The sequence below is a fragment of the Lynx canadensis genome, chromosome A1 (genome assembly GCF_007474595.2).
Source record: "Lynx canadensis isolate LIC74 chromosome A1, mLynCan4.pri.v2, whole genome shotgun sequence".
NCBI classification, from domain to species: domain Eukaryota; kingdom Metazoa; phylum Chordata; class Mammalia; order Carnivora; family Felidae; genus Lynx; species Lynx canadensis.
In genome coordinates, this window is record NC_044303.2 from 140,397,922 (window position 1) to 140,413,135 (window position 15,214).

Consider the following 15,214-nt stretch of genomic DNA (forward strand, 5'->3'; position numbering starts at 1 on the left):
CAGTGCTAACCACAGCAAAATGTAACAGAATTGGTCTGTGAATGACAAGCTGTCTGGTCCTGACCACTCTCCCTGCTACCTCAGCAGGAACCTTAAGAATTATCCTTCTTATTTGGAGGTAGCAGTGACATCTGTGTTCCCGCTTGCCTTTGCTGTGGTACCACAGATGTAGTTACGTCACTTAGTTTAAACAGGGGAGGTGAGGGGATCGGCATGGTCTTGTTGACTAGCTAATTACAGTGTTGAGCACATGCTCTTATTTCTGTCGATGCACTGTGTGAGTGTGAGGACTGGAAAATGGTATGTCTGCAGGAGAGACAACAAGTGGGCTACAGGCAGAGGAGGGAGAGTTGCTCTTGGTGGTGTTTTGTTTGTTTAACATTATTGTGAGGGGTAAATGGTTTCTGATTTCAGTATTTCCCATTAAATTGCTGCTGGAACACTAGGAGAGCATGCATAGCATGAATACATGTTTTGACCTTAAGTTTTAGTTTCTTTTTCCCCTCTAAGCCCAAGCTACTGTTAAATAATATTCTAGGAATTTCTCAGTGCTGTCTTGTCCATGAATCGTTGTTAATTGTTTTTCTTGTGAAGGGAGGCAAAGTTGGGAATAACCAATGTTGCCTTCTTGGTGATATCACTCTCCTAAATATGTAAATTAATATGTCTCTTATCTCTTTCATTTATCCTTCTCAACATCCCACAAAGCAAGTGGTAAAATTGTACCTATTCCCCCATCTGCCTCACAAAAGACATAAAATCACACAGAATAATATCACCACCACCACCACCACGCAACCAGAATACCAAGGAGTCTGGATGAGCATCCAGAAAAACAAGAATTGCCTCTGTTTGATCTAAGTGTATTCTGCCTGGGAAATTCCACAGCAGTAGGATTATGCCCTGTTGTTTGTTGCTACATCCTAAGACAGGGCCTGCCTAGCATGATGACTCTCACAGACCAGGCACTCTGTAAATGTTTGTGGAATGAATGAATCAATGACATAGTAAGCTCAACAAATGTTTGATTGATTCCATCTTCTTTTCTCATGTTTAAAGTAGTTTACATCTCCTGGTTCACTTGGGTTGCTCAGTTGGTTAAGGGTCCTACTCTTGGTTTTGGCTTAGGTCATGATCTCACGGTCATGATATCAAGTCCCACATCAGGTTCTGCATTGAGAGTGAAGCCTGCTTAAGATTCTGTCTCTCTGCCCCTCCCCTGATCATGCTCTCTCTCTCTCTCAAAATAAATAAATAATTTTTTTTTGAAAAAGTAGTTTCATCTCCTTATGGAAATAGAAAAAGAACATATCCCTTGACTGTGAGAAATATCAAAAAATACGAAACTACTAGAGCAAGTGTAATCGTAATGTGGGATATGAGCAGCTGTGACCTCATTTTTGTTTTTCCCTCATATCATTTCTTTAGAATTTATTCAGTAGGGTGGTCTCTAGATGAAAACTCTGGAAGACCCCAATTTTTTTTCTTCTCACCTCTAAGTAATAGTGAAGTAGAAGAAAGTAAACAAGCAGAAATAGGAATTTGTCTTAAAGTTTTGCATAGAAAACTTCTGCATAATTATTTCAGAATAAAGCCAATGTAATGTACTTCATCTAAATAGGTTTTGAGCTATATTCTGAGATTGTATTGTCCAAGCCAGGTGGGTTGGAGTAATCCTGAAGTTGTCATATTCTTTCCCATGCAAGAGGAGAGTACATTTGATTTAGGATATCGTGGAAACTATTGAGGGCAAGAATCAAAGAATGGCTTTGATCCATGGTGTAGTCATTCCAGACCAGGTTTTCTATGAGGCATGCTGGACCAGGAATGGATCAGTCAGGGACAAAGAAGTCAGGGGCTTGGGCCCAGGCTAGTAATCTCTCCCAGTAGGGCTTCCCAAATGATAGTGTCCTAAGGAGCAGAGTAAAAGTGGGTTTGGTCAGTGTTTAAGCCCCTAGGATGTGATCCAGTGAGTAATATGTAAATCAGAAGTCTCCAGAAATTGGCTGTATGTGAAATTAGGTAAGTAACAGAATCATGCTTCTGGATAATCTGTTGAATTTGGCGGAAAATATCTAACCAACACTGAGTGGTATAAATTGGAGCAAGTTAAGGCTGTGGTTCCCAGGCAGGTTGAGCTCATTAAGGGCTTTAAGTCCAGGTGCTGGAAAGTGGGAGATAACTAGAAAGCCTTGGAAGGATTAAGGATTAGGAAGACATGGGCGCAGTTTGGGGGTAAAGGGGGGCTGTAATTCTAAAGGCCTGTGGAAGCCCTAAGTTCACTACATGTACACTGTATGTAGAATGGCAAGATTGATTCCAGACCCCATCTTCAGATGGGAATGATACCCCTGAACTTTCTGGGGACTTCCAAGGCTTCAGAATTGCAGGTAGGATGTGTTGAAACATAGTTGGAGGGGATCAGGACTGGTGAACCATCCCCTGGCCCTGTATTTTAGAAGCAGACCTCTTAGAAATGCCAACTCTGAGCTGAACGTGTGCAAAAGACTTCTCAAAAATCTAGGGTATTTGAATGGGTCTTGTAGCCTACATACCACTGAAATACAAAACACAGAAGAAATCTTACTGTTGCAATAAAGACCTATAGCATCTTTTGTTTTGATGAGATGACCTTTGGTGGGCTCCTAGGTAGCATCGGGATGGGTGCTGGTGACCAGAAAGACCAAGCCATGCCTGGAACTTTCAGCCTGATCCCCGGGGAAGGGAGAGGGACAAAGTATTGAGTTAATTGTTATGTGATGAAGCCTCTACAAAACCTCCTAAAGTACAGGGTTCAGAGAGCTTCCAGGATGGTGAACACTAGGAGGTACTGGGAGGAAATGCCCAGAGAGGGTATGGAACTTCCACACTCCTTCCCCACACCTTTCCCTATACATCTTTTGTACCTGGACTTTCCTGAGTTACGACCCTTGTATGAAATCATTAATGGTAAGTAATGGTGTTTTCCGGAGTTCTGTGAGCTGTTCAAATTATTGAACCCTTGGATGGGGTCATGGGATTTATAGCCAATTGGTCAGAAGTATAGGAGGCCCAGTTTTCCAATTGTCATCTGAAATGGGAGGGCAGTCTTGTGTGGGACTGAGTCTTTGACTTGTGGAGTCCATACTAATTCCAAGTAGTTAGTATGAGAATAAATTAAATTATAGGACACTTAATTGGTATTTGCAGAAAATTAGAGAATTTCTTGGTGTAGAAAAGCTACACATTTGGTGTCAGAAGTGTTGTGAGTAGAGAAACAAACAGGTTTTTCTTAACCTTCCAGTGAAATTATTTGCTGTTTAATCCTTGTCTCAGCATCTACTTAAAAGAAATTAAGGTTGAGATAGATTTTAAAAAAAGAAAACAGCAGACTCTTTTTTAAAGATATTCCCTACCCTCAACACACACAAATAGAAAATTAAAACAAAAATAGAGAATTTAGCTACTGAAATGTAGCATGAGTATCTGATAGGCGTACAAGACATTTTTATCTGTTCTGTCTGTATATAGCCTCTGGAATGTGAAGGAGCATAGCCAGAGTGAAATATACTTGGAATGCTATCAAAAGAGGAAAGAGAAGAGAAATACATTAAAGGTAGTTGCTACAGAGCTGGCACTGAATCGGGTACTCTTCACATAAACTAATCTCATTGAAACCTCATATCCTTGGGAAGTAGATACTACTGCCTTTTCAACTGAAGACACTACTGTACCATAAGGCCAAGGAAGGTAGTGATTGTATCTTCCTTGCCATTGTACATAGTTCTTATTACAGAGCCTGGGACATAATTAAAACTTAAAGAATATTTAATGAATGAACAAGTGATTTTTGAAGTAGCTTGTGCAGGATCACAGAGCAAGCAAGTTCCCAAATTTACATTCTCGCAGTTTCATTCAACAAAACTTTAGAAGTGGTGAGATCCCATCTAGATATGAGAGTTATTTGTAGAGAGAGTGACTTTAATAGTTATTTATAGAGCTGGGATTGTATCATGTCATGCTACTCAAGGAACAGTAACCTTCTATGGATTGCCTCAAACAACACTATAAAACTTTAACAAATACAGTAAGCCTGAACGAATTTCTTCTTGAGGTCTCAAGAAATAAAAGCTAGGACTCTATACTCTTTTCCGTATGTTTAATGTAATTTATAGGCAATCGAACAGAATGTTAGTAGCATATTTATTGCCATTTCAGTGACAAACAATTTGCTGTGACTTTTTAATTAAGCAAATGTTACATCTTGATGAAAGATGTAGGCTCTAGGGAGAAAAAAAGGCTGAGTTGGAGAAATAAGAGGAGAAACTTGCTCATCACAAAGAATTTCTGGCATATGACATCCCTCATGCCATTTGGTATATGAGGAAGTGTAGGCTGCTCATTCTGAGTGGCTTTTCTCTATTCATCACATAACACTCATTCTTTTGCGATTAACCCAAATTAAAAGAACTGGCTCTTGAATGATAGAATTTGGGGTGCTCGTGCTGGGTGGGAGGAATGATAGATGATACAAGAGGAGGCAGAGATCAGAAAACAGAGGGGAAAATTGGTTACTCAAGAGAGTGGACACTGCAGGGAAAGGACAGGCACAGTTCCCAAATCCATTGTAACTGACACATTTGTAACCGGAAACCAAACTCACTTCTATGAATGTGTACAGTTCACAAGGCAGTGGGTGTTAGAAGCAAACTTTGAGATCTGATAGTCATTTCATAATGGCCTTATTTTGCCTCCTTGATACCAGGGAAGTGTAAAATATGCCAGCAGAATCCATAATTTCTTGATTTGGTAATTTGTTTCTCTCCTATCCAGCTGGGATCTCATCAACTCCAAAGCTCTGTTGAATGGTACTATAAGGGAGAATGTAAACTTGTGAGCCTAAGGCTTATCATGGAATACTCTGTTTTGGGTTGGTTCATTCATTTTGCTCAACATAAAGAAAACAGTAACATTTAGGGGATGGGCTGCATGATGGCCCACATTGTCTGAAGGCAAAGCGGGCTCAACTGGGGAGAAAAAAATATGCACTTTGGTTGCTCTTCTGGCCCCTCCACCATCAGTGTGATTCAGATTTTCTGTTTCTGCTCTGTATAATGTTCCTCCACCTTATGCTTTTGCTTACTGGTTTGCTTCTTCTGCTTTGTGGTGAGAACCAAAACCATTCACAGAGCTGACTGTCTCCATAAGCATAACTTTACTATTTCAGGAGACTCTCCCCAGGAAGATAAAAGTTGTAAATAACTTTATTGTTCATTCCAGTAACTTCCTGAAAGGCCAATCAGCTCTTCAATAGAATGTATCAAAAACCAGTTTGTGTGCATTTCTTAACGGGATTTTTTGTTTTTTGGGTGTTGAGTTTGATATGTTCTTTATAGACTTTGGATACTAACACTTTATCCGATATGTCATTTGCAAATAATTCTCCCATTCCAAAGGTTGCCTTTTAGTTTTGTTGACTGTTTCCTTCACTGTGTAGAAGATTTTTATCTTGATGAAATTCCAAGAGGTCATTTTTGCTTTCATTTACATTGCTTCCAGAGACATGTCTGGTAAGAAGTTGCTATGGCCAGTGTCAAAGAGGTTGCTGCCTGTTTACTCCTCTAGGATTTTGATAGTTTCCTGTCTCACATTTAGGTCTTTCATCCATTTTGAATTTATTTTTGTGTGTGGTATAAGAAAGTGGTCCAGTTTCATTCATCTGCATTTTGCTGTCCAATTTTTCCCACACCATTTGTTGAAGAGACTGTCTTTTTTTCCACGGGTATTCTTTCGTGCTTTGTCGAAGATTAGTTGACAATATAGTTGTGGGTCCATTTTTGGGTTTTCTATTTTGTTCCATTGATCTATGTGTTTTTGTACCAGTACCTTACTAGCTTGATGAATACAGCTTTGAAATATAGCTTGAAGTGTGAAATTGTGATGCCTCCACTTTTGCTTTTCTTTTTTTAAGATTGCTTTGGCTATTTGGGGTCCTTTTGTGATTCCATATAAATTTTGGGATTGTTTGTTCTAGCTCTGTGAAAAATGCTGGTGGTATTTTGATAAGGATTGCATTAAATCTGTAGATTGCTTTGGGTAGTATAAACATTTTCAACAGTATTTGTTTGTCCAATCCATGAGCATGGGATGTTTTTACAAAGAAGACATACAGATGGCTAACAGACATGTGAAAAGATGTTCAGCATCACTTACCACCAGGAAAATACAAATCAAAAACTACAATGAGATACCATCTTACACTTGTCAGAACGGCTAAAACTAATAACACAGAAAACAACAGATGTTGGTGAGGATGTGGAGAAAGGGGAGCCCTCTTGCACTGTTGGTGAGAATGCAAACTGGTACAGACCATCTAGAAAACAATCTGGAGTTTCCTCAAAAACCTAAAAATAGAACTACCCTATGACCCAGGAATTGCACTATTAGGTATTTACCTAACGGACACAAAAACACAGATTCGAAGGGATACAGGCACCTGATGTTTATAGCAGCATTATCAACAATGACCAAAGTAAGGAAAGAGCCCAAATGCCCATCAACTGATAAATGGATAAAGATAAAAGGATAAATATTACTCAGCCACAACAAAGAATAAAATCTTTCCATTTGCAGTGACATGTACGGAGCTAGAATATATTGAGCTAAGCAAAATAAGTCAGTCAGAAAAAGACAAATACCATATGGAATTTAATAAATGAAGCAGATGAACATGGTGGAAAAAAGAACAGGCAAACCATAAAACAGACTTTTAACTATAGAGAACAAACTGAGCATTGCTAGAGGGGAGATAGGCAGGAGAGGGATTAAATGGGTTATGGATATTAAGGAGCACACTTGTGATGAGCACTGGTGTTATGTGTAAGTGATGAATCATTAAATTCTACTCCTGAAACTAATATTACACTTTATGTTAACTAACTGGAATTTAAATAAAAACTTGAAACAGGAAAAAAAAAACCCAGAGGGACCCAAGACTCTTAGAACCCTTCCCCTCAAAATTCTCACCTAGTCATGTACACCACTCCTAAATTATTATATCGTAGTCCTGACTGACCCCTGAATTACGCCTCTCCCACTGATTAAAAGGACCCATCTTAAACTTAAAAATTTCAATCAACATCTTGACTTTGCTGTTCCCTTTTTATGACGCTACTAAAACTGTTGAGGTGATGTTCTCTCTCACTCAGTAGATAAGCCAAGTAGGTAAACAATAAACTCATATTTCTCTTATTAGCAGGTTGTTTTGGTGATGTTTTGGGGAGCCCAATATTAACTGTCATCCATGTTGGACAGAGCTGACATATAAAGCCTCTTTATGGACTGATGGTCAGTTCAGGGATTTATTGCCTTTTGGTCAGGTCCCTCCCCCGGTCCAAAACACAAAGTCACATAGTAAAATATGTGGTATAACACATGGCCACACAAGTTTAAGGAATCAACTACAGCGACTTAAGCAAAAATCTCTGGGCAGGAACTCTTTAGAAGAGGGTTGCGGACATAGCAAGCATTCTCAGAGTGGACTCTGGCAGAGCTATAGAAGAAGAGAGTGGAGAACAAGGATGTGGTACTAACATCATAGTTTAAAGATTGGGCCCACTTTATCTGTTAGAAGCAGTGGATACAACCAGCAAAGACCAGAAGGTGTCAGATGTTTGAGCTTCCTCCAGCATTTTATTTCAGCGACTCATGGTATCTACCAAGCTTGTCCCAAGGATTGTTGTGAGGATTCAGTAAGATAGTATACAGGAGGTTATTTTTTTAAATGTGTAAATAAAATAATATCAGTTACCATTCATTTATTTATCCACTCATTTATGAAATAATCATCTAGTATTTACTGTATGTCAGAAATTGTGGTAGGCTTTGGGCACACAAACACAAATGAGTCTTCTATCCCTTCAGAAAGCTCATGGTCTAGAGGAAGAAATGGATGTAAAGACAAATCATTGAAAAAATAGCATGTATGTCATGATAAAGGAATCTATAAAGTTTTACAAAAACATAGATAGATAATAGAAGTTTAAGATATCTGTACTTTCCATATATTTTACTAAGCCTATTTTGTCCCATGACATATGTATTATTTCCTTCCTCTTCTAGATTAAGTAACTGAAGGGCTAGATAATGCAGGCAAATGATAGATCTGGCACTCAAAACTAAATATTTGAACTCAAAGTCTAGTTGCCCTCCCACCCAATATGTCAAGCTGCTTCACTTAGGATTAGGGGAAATTTGATCCAAGACTAGAAATCTAGGCACTAATTAAAAAAAAAAAAAAAAAAAAAAAGCATGTTTTGAAGAGAAATAACAAACTGTTCATGATGTAATTTAAATCAGAAATATCAGGAAGAACAGGATACAAAACACCTCAGAAAATGAAACCCCAGTATCATGAAAAATTATGACTATTTAATATTATTTCATAGCCCTCACCTGCCTGTAGACACTAATGAGTTTACACCAACAGTAAAAACCCTTATTTCTCCCCCGGCCATGATTATTTTCCATTTTATATAGAACTTAGGCTTTTTACAAAACGTGTTCCAAATATATTTTGGAGTTCTGGAGGTCCAAGGTTCTTATATATGTTCACAGCTAGGATGATCCCACGAGGCACTGAGGCTAGACCCCTGTGCCAGGCTCATCACAGATGTGCTCAAGCCATTTCTGGGCCCCAGGAAGGCTCTCTGTCATAATCTGCAAAGGAGTCTTAAGGAAGTGGTGTCTGGGCCCCAGTGTGTCAGAGTATAGTGAAGTTGCTTTTACAGTCTTTATTCACAGCCTCCACCCCATACCCTCGTAGGGCTCAGATAGTGATTGAATAGGCAAGTCCACTGCACAGTGTGTGATGCACCATCCCTTCCTCCACCCCTAAGAGCTTTCTCACCAGATCAGGCTTATCATGGGCACTCCTTCAGGAGAGTTCCCTCCTGAAGGCTTCCCAATATTCCTCCAAATAAGGTTCTGGAGGACAGGTCTCTGAAGTTGCAGAAATAAACCCCAGCTACATCTGAATCACCCATGGATTCAAGTGTTCAGACTCTGCTTGTATTTCATTATGATTAGCATGGGGTGCCAGTATCATGAGGGCAGAGAGGGAGAGGTCCTCTTTATTATTTTCTATATTATGTACATTTAAAATATTAATTTTATAAACAGGAAAGATTTAAAGAAAAAAACACAAAGAACATAGACTATTAGAACCAGCAGTATGAGAAGGTTATAGATTTTTGAAATAGGATGATTTGTCATCCCCTGGGGAGACTGAAATATGATCCTTCTAATGAACTGAATGACCTCTTTGTCTTAGGCTTCTATGACTCACCTGACTCTTTTCTTTCTTTGACTTGTATCTAACCCAGAGACAATAGGAGTCTACGAATTATTGAACATTGAAATTGCTGAAACACTGACATTAGGGCTTCTGTGAGTTTCAGATTGTAATGGCTTCTGTATAGATCTCATTTAACTGTGGTTGATAAAAAAAAAGCAGTATTCACTTTAATCAAAGTTGTTTGTAATTTAGGAAAAGCATTATAAGCCAGGGTAGCTTGACACAGATGTAAATTCTCCTCACTGAGCTTAGCCAAACTCACATTTGCTTCAAGGCCTGCAGCTATACAATAGAGGTTTCTTTCAGAGTTATTTTAGTAAATTTCAATGAAAAATTGTCGACTATAACAAAACATTCTTGGAAAGACAGGAGGAATCTGTGGCATTTCACTTGACACATTAAAAGAACTAATGAGCTTTGCTACTGATAGAGAATGTTTACATTCTTATTTGCTTCAAAGAATGATACTCAGTTAATAATTCTTAAACACTTACATCTTTTCCATTTTTGTTTTTCCTGCTTGGTGCCAGTGTTTTCTTGGCTAGTACTGGAATCTACTGAATAGGCTGGCTCTACATTTTATCCACATATTCTATGGATCTGGTGGTGCTGAATCCAAGTCACTTGAATAGTGATGGGGACCAAATGTTCCTGAAAATATAAATATTTTATATAACCAGATATTGCCAACAAATAGAAAAAAGAAAGGCTGATGTGGGCCAGAGCAGTACTCATAGGCTGTATTCCTGCCAAGTTGAATGTATGCATAGCCAGAAAGGACCAAAATCCTTTGGTAAGCAATACTCATAGATGAGGCATAATATTTTAGTATCAACCAATTTTAACCATCCTGTTAGTAGTTTCTTTTAATTCTGGTAGCTCTTCTCCCATTTATATCAAATCAGAGACATCAATTTCCTCTGGTAAGGAGTATTACCCAGAGAAAAAAGTGAGGAAGAAATTCTCAGGTTTGAGTTTCAAAATGGGCCTTTTTTCCAGTTTGAAAGAAAAAATTTTGATTTCAAAAGGCTGAATTTTGAACATCAAAAGCTAAGATCCTGAAAGACTCAGTGCTTGAAACTTTTGCCATTAACACATTAGATTGGAAGGAATGCATGTGGATGTCAGAGCTGCTTTCCTTTTTGGAGAGGAACTAAGGATCCTACAGACAGGGGAGAGAAGAGAATTGGAAGGCAAGACAGTTCAGTACCACCGAGTTTCTCTGAGAAAGGGTCCTGTGCTCTGACTCCCAGGTGGAGCTGAGGCCAAGGGTGAAGATCAGAGGCGTATGTGTGTTCCAAACCATATATAGATTTGGGTTTCTGACAACAGGCAGGATGTGTGCTTTGCTTTCTAATTGAAGGCAGGCCAGGTGTCAAGCATCTAAAAATGGTGCAGCATCCACAATGGCATGGCAGCAGTAGAGTAGGGATGGATAGATGAAGTATCTAGGCAGATGGTCTGAGGGAGCCAACAGAGCCCCTTTGGGCTATTGTGAATAATGCGGCAATGAACATGGGAGTATAGGTATCTCTTCCAGATAGTGATATCATTTCATTAAGATATTTACCCAGAAGTAGAATTGCCGGATCATATGGTAGTTCCATTTTTAAGTTTTTGAGGAATCTCCATACTGTTTCCCATATGTCTTATACCAGTTCACATTTCCATCAGCACTGTTCAAGAGTTCCTTTTTTCCCACATTCTCACCAATACTTGCTCTTGTCTTTTGGATGAAAGCCATCCTAACAGGTGTGAGGTAGTATCTCACTGTGGTCTTGATTTGCATTTCTTTGATGATTAGTGATGTTGAGCACCTTTTCATGTACCTGTTGGTAATTTGTATGTCTTCTCTGAAAAATGTTTATTTATTCAGGTCCTTTGCCCATTTTCAATTGGGTTATTTGTTCTTTTGCTATTAAGTTATGTAAATATTTATATATTTTGGACATTAACCCCTTGTTGGATATATGGTTTAAAAATGTTTTCTCCCATTCTGTATGTTGCCTTTTAATTTTATTTATTTAGTTAGTTACTTATTTTATTTGTAAAAACTTTTTAGTTAAATGTATACTAACTTGTTTGTTTTGCTTTTTATTGCCTATGTTTTTGGTGTTATATCCAAAACATTGTTCCTGAGACCATTGTCAGAACATTTTTCCCTGTGTTTTCTTCTAGGAGTTTCATGGTTTCAGGTCTTATAGTTAAGTCTTTAATCAAGTTTGAGTTAATTGTTGTGTATGATGTAAGATAGAGGCCCAGTTTCATTCTTTGGTATGTGAATGTCCAGTTTTCCCAACACCACTTATTGAAGAGATTATCCTTTCTTCATTGTGTGTTTTTAATGACCTAATCAAAGATCAGTTGATGGGTGGGTTTATTTCTGGGCTCTTGATTCTGTTCTATTGGTCTGTGTCTGTTTATATGCTAGTACAATACTGTCTTGATTACTATAGCTCTGTAATACAGTTTGAAATCAGGAGGTGTGATGCCTCCAGCTTTGCTCTTCTTTCTCAGGATTGCTTTGGCTATTCAGGGTCTTTTGTGGTTCCATACGAATTTTAGAATTGTTTTTTCTATTTCTGTGGAAAATTGCCAAATCGGAATTTTGGTAGGGATTGCACTGAATCTATAGATCACCTTAGGTCATTTTAACAATAGAATTTCAACAATATTAATATCAACAATACTGTTATTAACAACTTTAACAATATTGTTTTTTCACTTTATTTATTTTTAAAGAGAGAGAGAGCATACAAGCAGGGGAGAGGCAGAGAGAGAGAGAGAGAGAGAGAGAGAGAGAGAGAGAGAGAGAGAATCCCAAGCAGACTCCATGCTTTTAGCATGGAGCTCAATGTGGGGCTCAATCCCACATACTGTGAGATCATGACCTGGGCTGAAATCAAGAGTGGGACACTTAACTGACTGAGCTACCCAGGTGTCCCAATTTTAACAATATTATTAATCTAGCCCATGAACACAAGATATTTTGCCATTTGTTTTCATCTTCCTCAATTTCTTGCAATTTCTTGTTTTATAGTTTTCAGTATACGGATCTTTTACTTCCTTGGTTACATTTATTTCTAAGTATTTTATTCTTTTAATGTAATTGTGAATGGGATTCCTTTCTTAATTTCTCTTTCTAATAGTTCATTGTTACTGTATAGAAACAGAACTGATTTTTGTATATTAATTTTGAATCCTTTAACTTTGCTGAGTTCATTTGTTCTAAAAATTTTTGGTGATCTTTAGGGTTTTCTATATAAAAGATAAAGTCATCTGCAAAGAGAGACAGTTTTACTTCTTCCTTTCTGATTTGAATGCTTTTTATTTCTTCTCTCTCTCTCTTTTTTTTCTCCCTAAGTGCTCTGGCTAGGACAGTATTATGTTAAATAATGGGAATCCACCATCAGAGATGCCTGCTCTAGTGACTCTCATTGCTTTTTCATTTTGTTGATAGTTTCCTTTGCTGTTGAAGTGCATCCCATCTATACCTAATTTGTTGAGAGTTTTTAATCATAAAACGACGTTGAATTTTGTCAAATGCTTTTACTGCACCTATTGAGATGTTCATTTAATTTTTATCCTTTGTTCTGTTGATGTGGTATATCACATTGATAGATTTATGTATATTGAACCATCCATGGATCCCAGGAATAAGTCGCATTTGATCATGATGTATGATCCTTATTTATTTTATTTTAATTCTGGTACAGTTAACATACAGTATTATATTAGTTTCAGGTGTACAATGTAGTGATTCAATAATTCTATGTATTATTTATTGTTCATCAATATAAGTGTACTCTTAATCCTTGTCACTGACTTCACCCATTCCCCTCCTTGCCTTCCCTCTGACTACTATCATTTTGTTTTCTATAATTAAGAGTCTTTTTGCGGGGGGATGAGGTGCTTGGATGCCTCAGTCAGCTATGCATCTGATTATTGACTTTGGCTTAGGTCATGATCTCACTGTTCATGGGTTTGAGCTCCATGTGAGGCTCTTCGCTGACAGTATGGAGCCTGCTTGGGCTCTCTCTCTGCCATTCCCTTCTCTCTCTCTCTCTCTCTCTCTCAAAAAAGAAGCTTTCAAAAAAAAGCGTCTATTTTTTGGTTTGTCTCTCTCTTTCTTTCCTTTGTTTGTTTGTTTTGTTTGTTGAATTCCACATATGAGTGAAATCACATGGTATTTGTCTTTCTCTGACGGACTCATTTCACTTAGTATTATACTTTCCAGATCCATCCATGTTGTTGCAAATGGTGAGATTTCATTCTTTTTTATGCCTGAATAATATTCCTTTATATCTATCTATCTATCTATCTATCTATCCATTTATCTATCTATATATCTCACATCTTCTTTGTCCATTCATTAATGAACATTTGAGCTACTTCCATAATTTGGCTATTGTAAATAATGCTACAGTAAACATAAGGATGCATATATCCTTTTGAATTAGTGTTTTCATATTCTTTGGATAAACACCGATTAGTGTGATAACTAGATCATATGGTAGTTCTATTTTTAATTTTTTTTGAAGAATTCCATGTTGTTTTCCACATGATGTATGAGCCTTTTAATGTGCTATTGAGTTTGGTTTGCTAATATTTTGTTGAGGATTTTTGCATCTATGCTTATCAAGGATATTGGCCTGTAATTTTCTTTTCCTGTATTGTCCTTGTCTGACTTTGGTATCAGAGTAATGCATGTCTCATAAAATGAGTTTGGAAGTATTCTTTCCTCTTTAATTTTTCAGAATTGTTCCAGAAATATTGGTATTAATTCTTTAAATGGTAGAATTCACCATGAAGCCATTGGGTCCTTGGCTTTTTGTTGTAGTTGGGAAGTTTTTGATTGATTCAATGTATTTATTCATTATTGCTATGCTCATAGTTTTTCTTCATGATTCAGTCTTTGTAGGTTTTATGTTTCTAGGAATTTATCCATTTCTTCTAGGTTATCTAATTTGTTGGTGTATATTTGTCATAGTAGTCTTATATGATCATTTGTACTTCTGTAGTATCAGTTAAAATGTCTCTTTTTATTTCTAATTTTATTTATTTGAGTCTTCTCTATTTTTTTAATTAGTGTAGCTAAAGATTTGTCTGTTTTGTTTACCTGTTTTCAAAAAAAAATAGCTCTTAGTTTGACTGATCTCTTTTATTGCCTTTCCTTGAGAATTTTCTTTTTACTTAATGTAGGTTTTTATTGCTATAAACATCCCTTTTAGAACTGGTTTTGTTGCATCACATAAGTGTTGTGATGCAGGAGTATATTGTTTAATCTCTAAATTTTCCACCTGCTGATTTATGTTTTTATACCATTGTGGTTGGAAACGGTGCTTGATATGATTTCAATATTCTTACATTTGTTAAGATTTGTTTTGTGACCTAATGTGATTTATCCTGGAATGTTCTATAAGTGCTTGAGAAGAATGCATATTCTCCTGCTTTTCGATAGAATGTTGTGCATGTGTGTGTGTGTGCGTGTGTGTATAGTTTAATTGTTTTAATGTGTATTTCAAGTCCAGTACTTTGTTGATTTTTTGTCTGATTTATTCATTGTAGAAAGTGGGGTATTCAAGTCCCCAAATATTATTCTATTGCTGTTTTTTCTTTCTTTAGATCTAATATGTTTAGGTGCCCTGATGTTGGGTGCATAAATAATTAAAATTATTATATCCTCTTAATGAATTGATCCCTTTATAATTATATAATGGCCTTCTTTGTCTCTTGTTGCTATTTTTGACTTAAAGTCTATTGTGTCTGATATAAATATAGCTACCCCTGTTCTTATTTGGTTTCTATTTGCATGGAATATCTTTGTCCATCCCTTCTCTTTCAGCCTGCTTGTTTCCTTAAAGCTGAAGTGAGTCACTT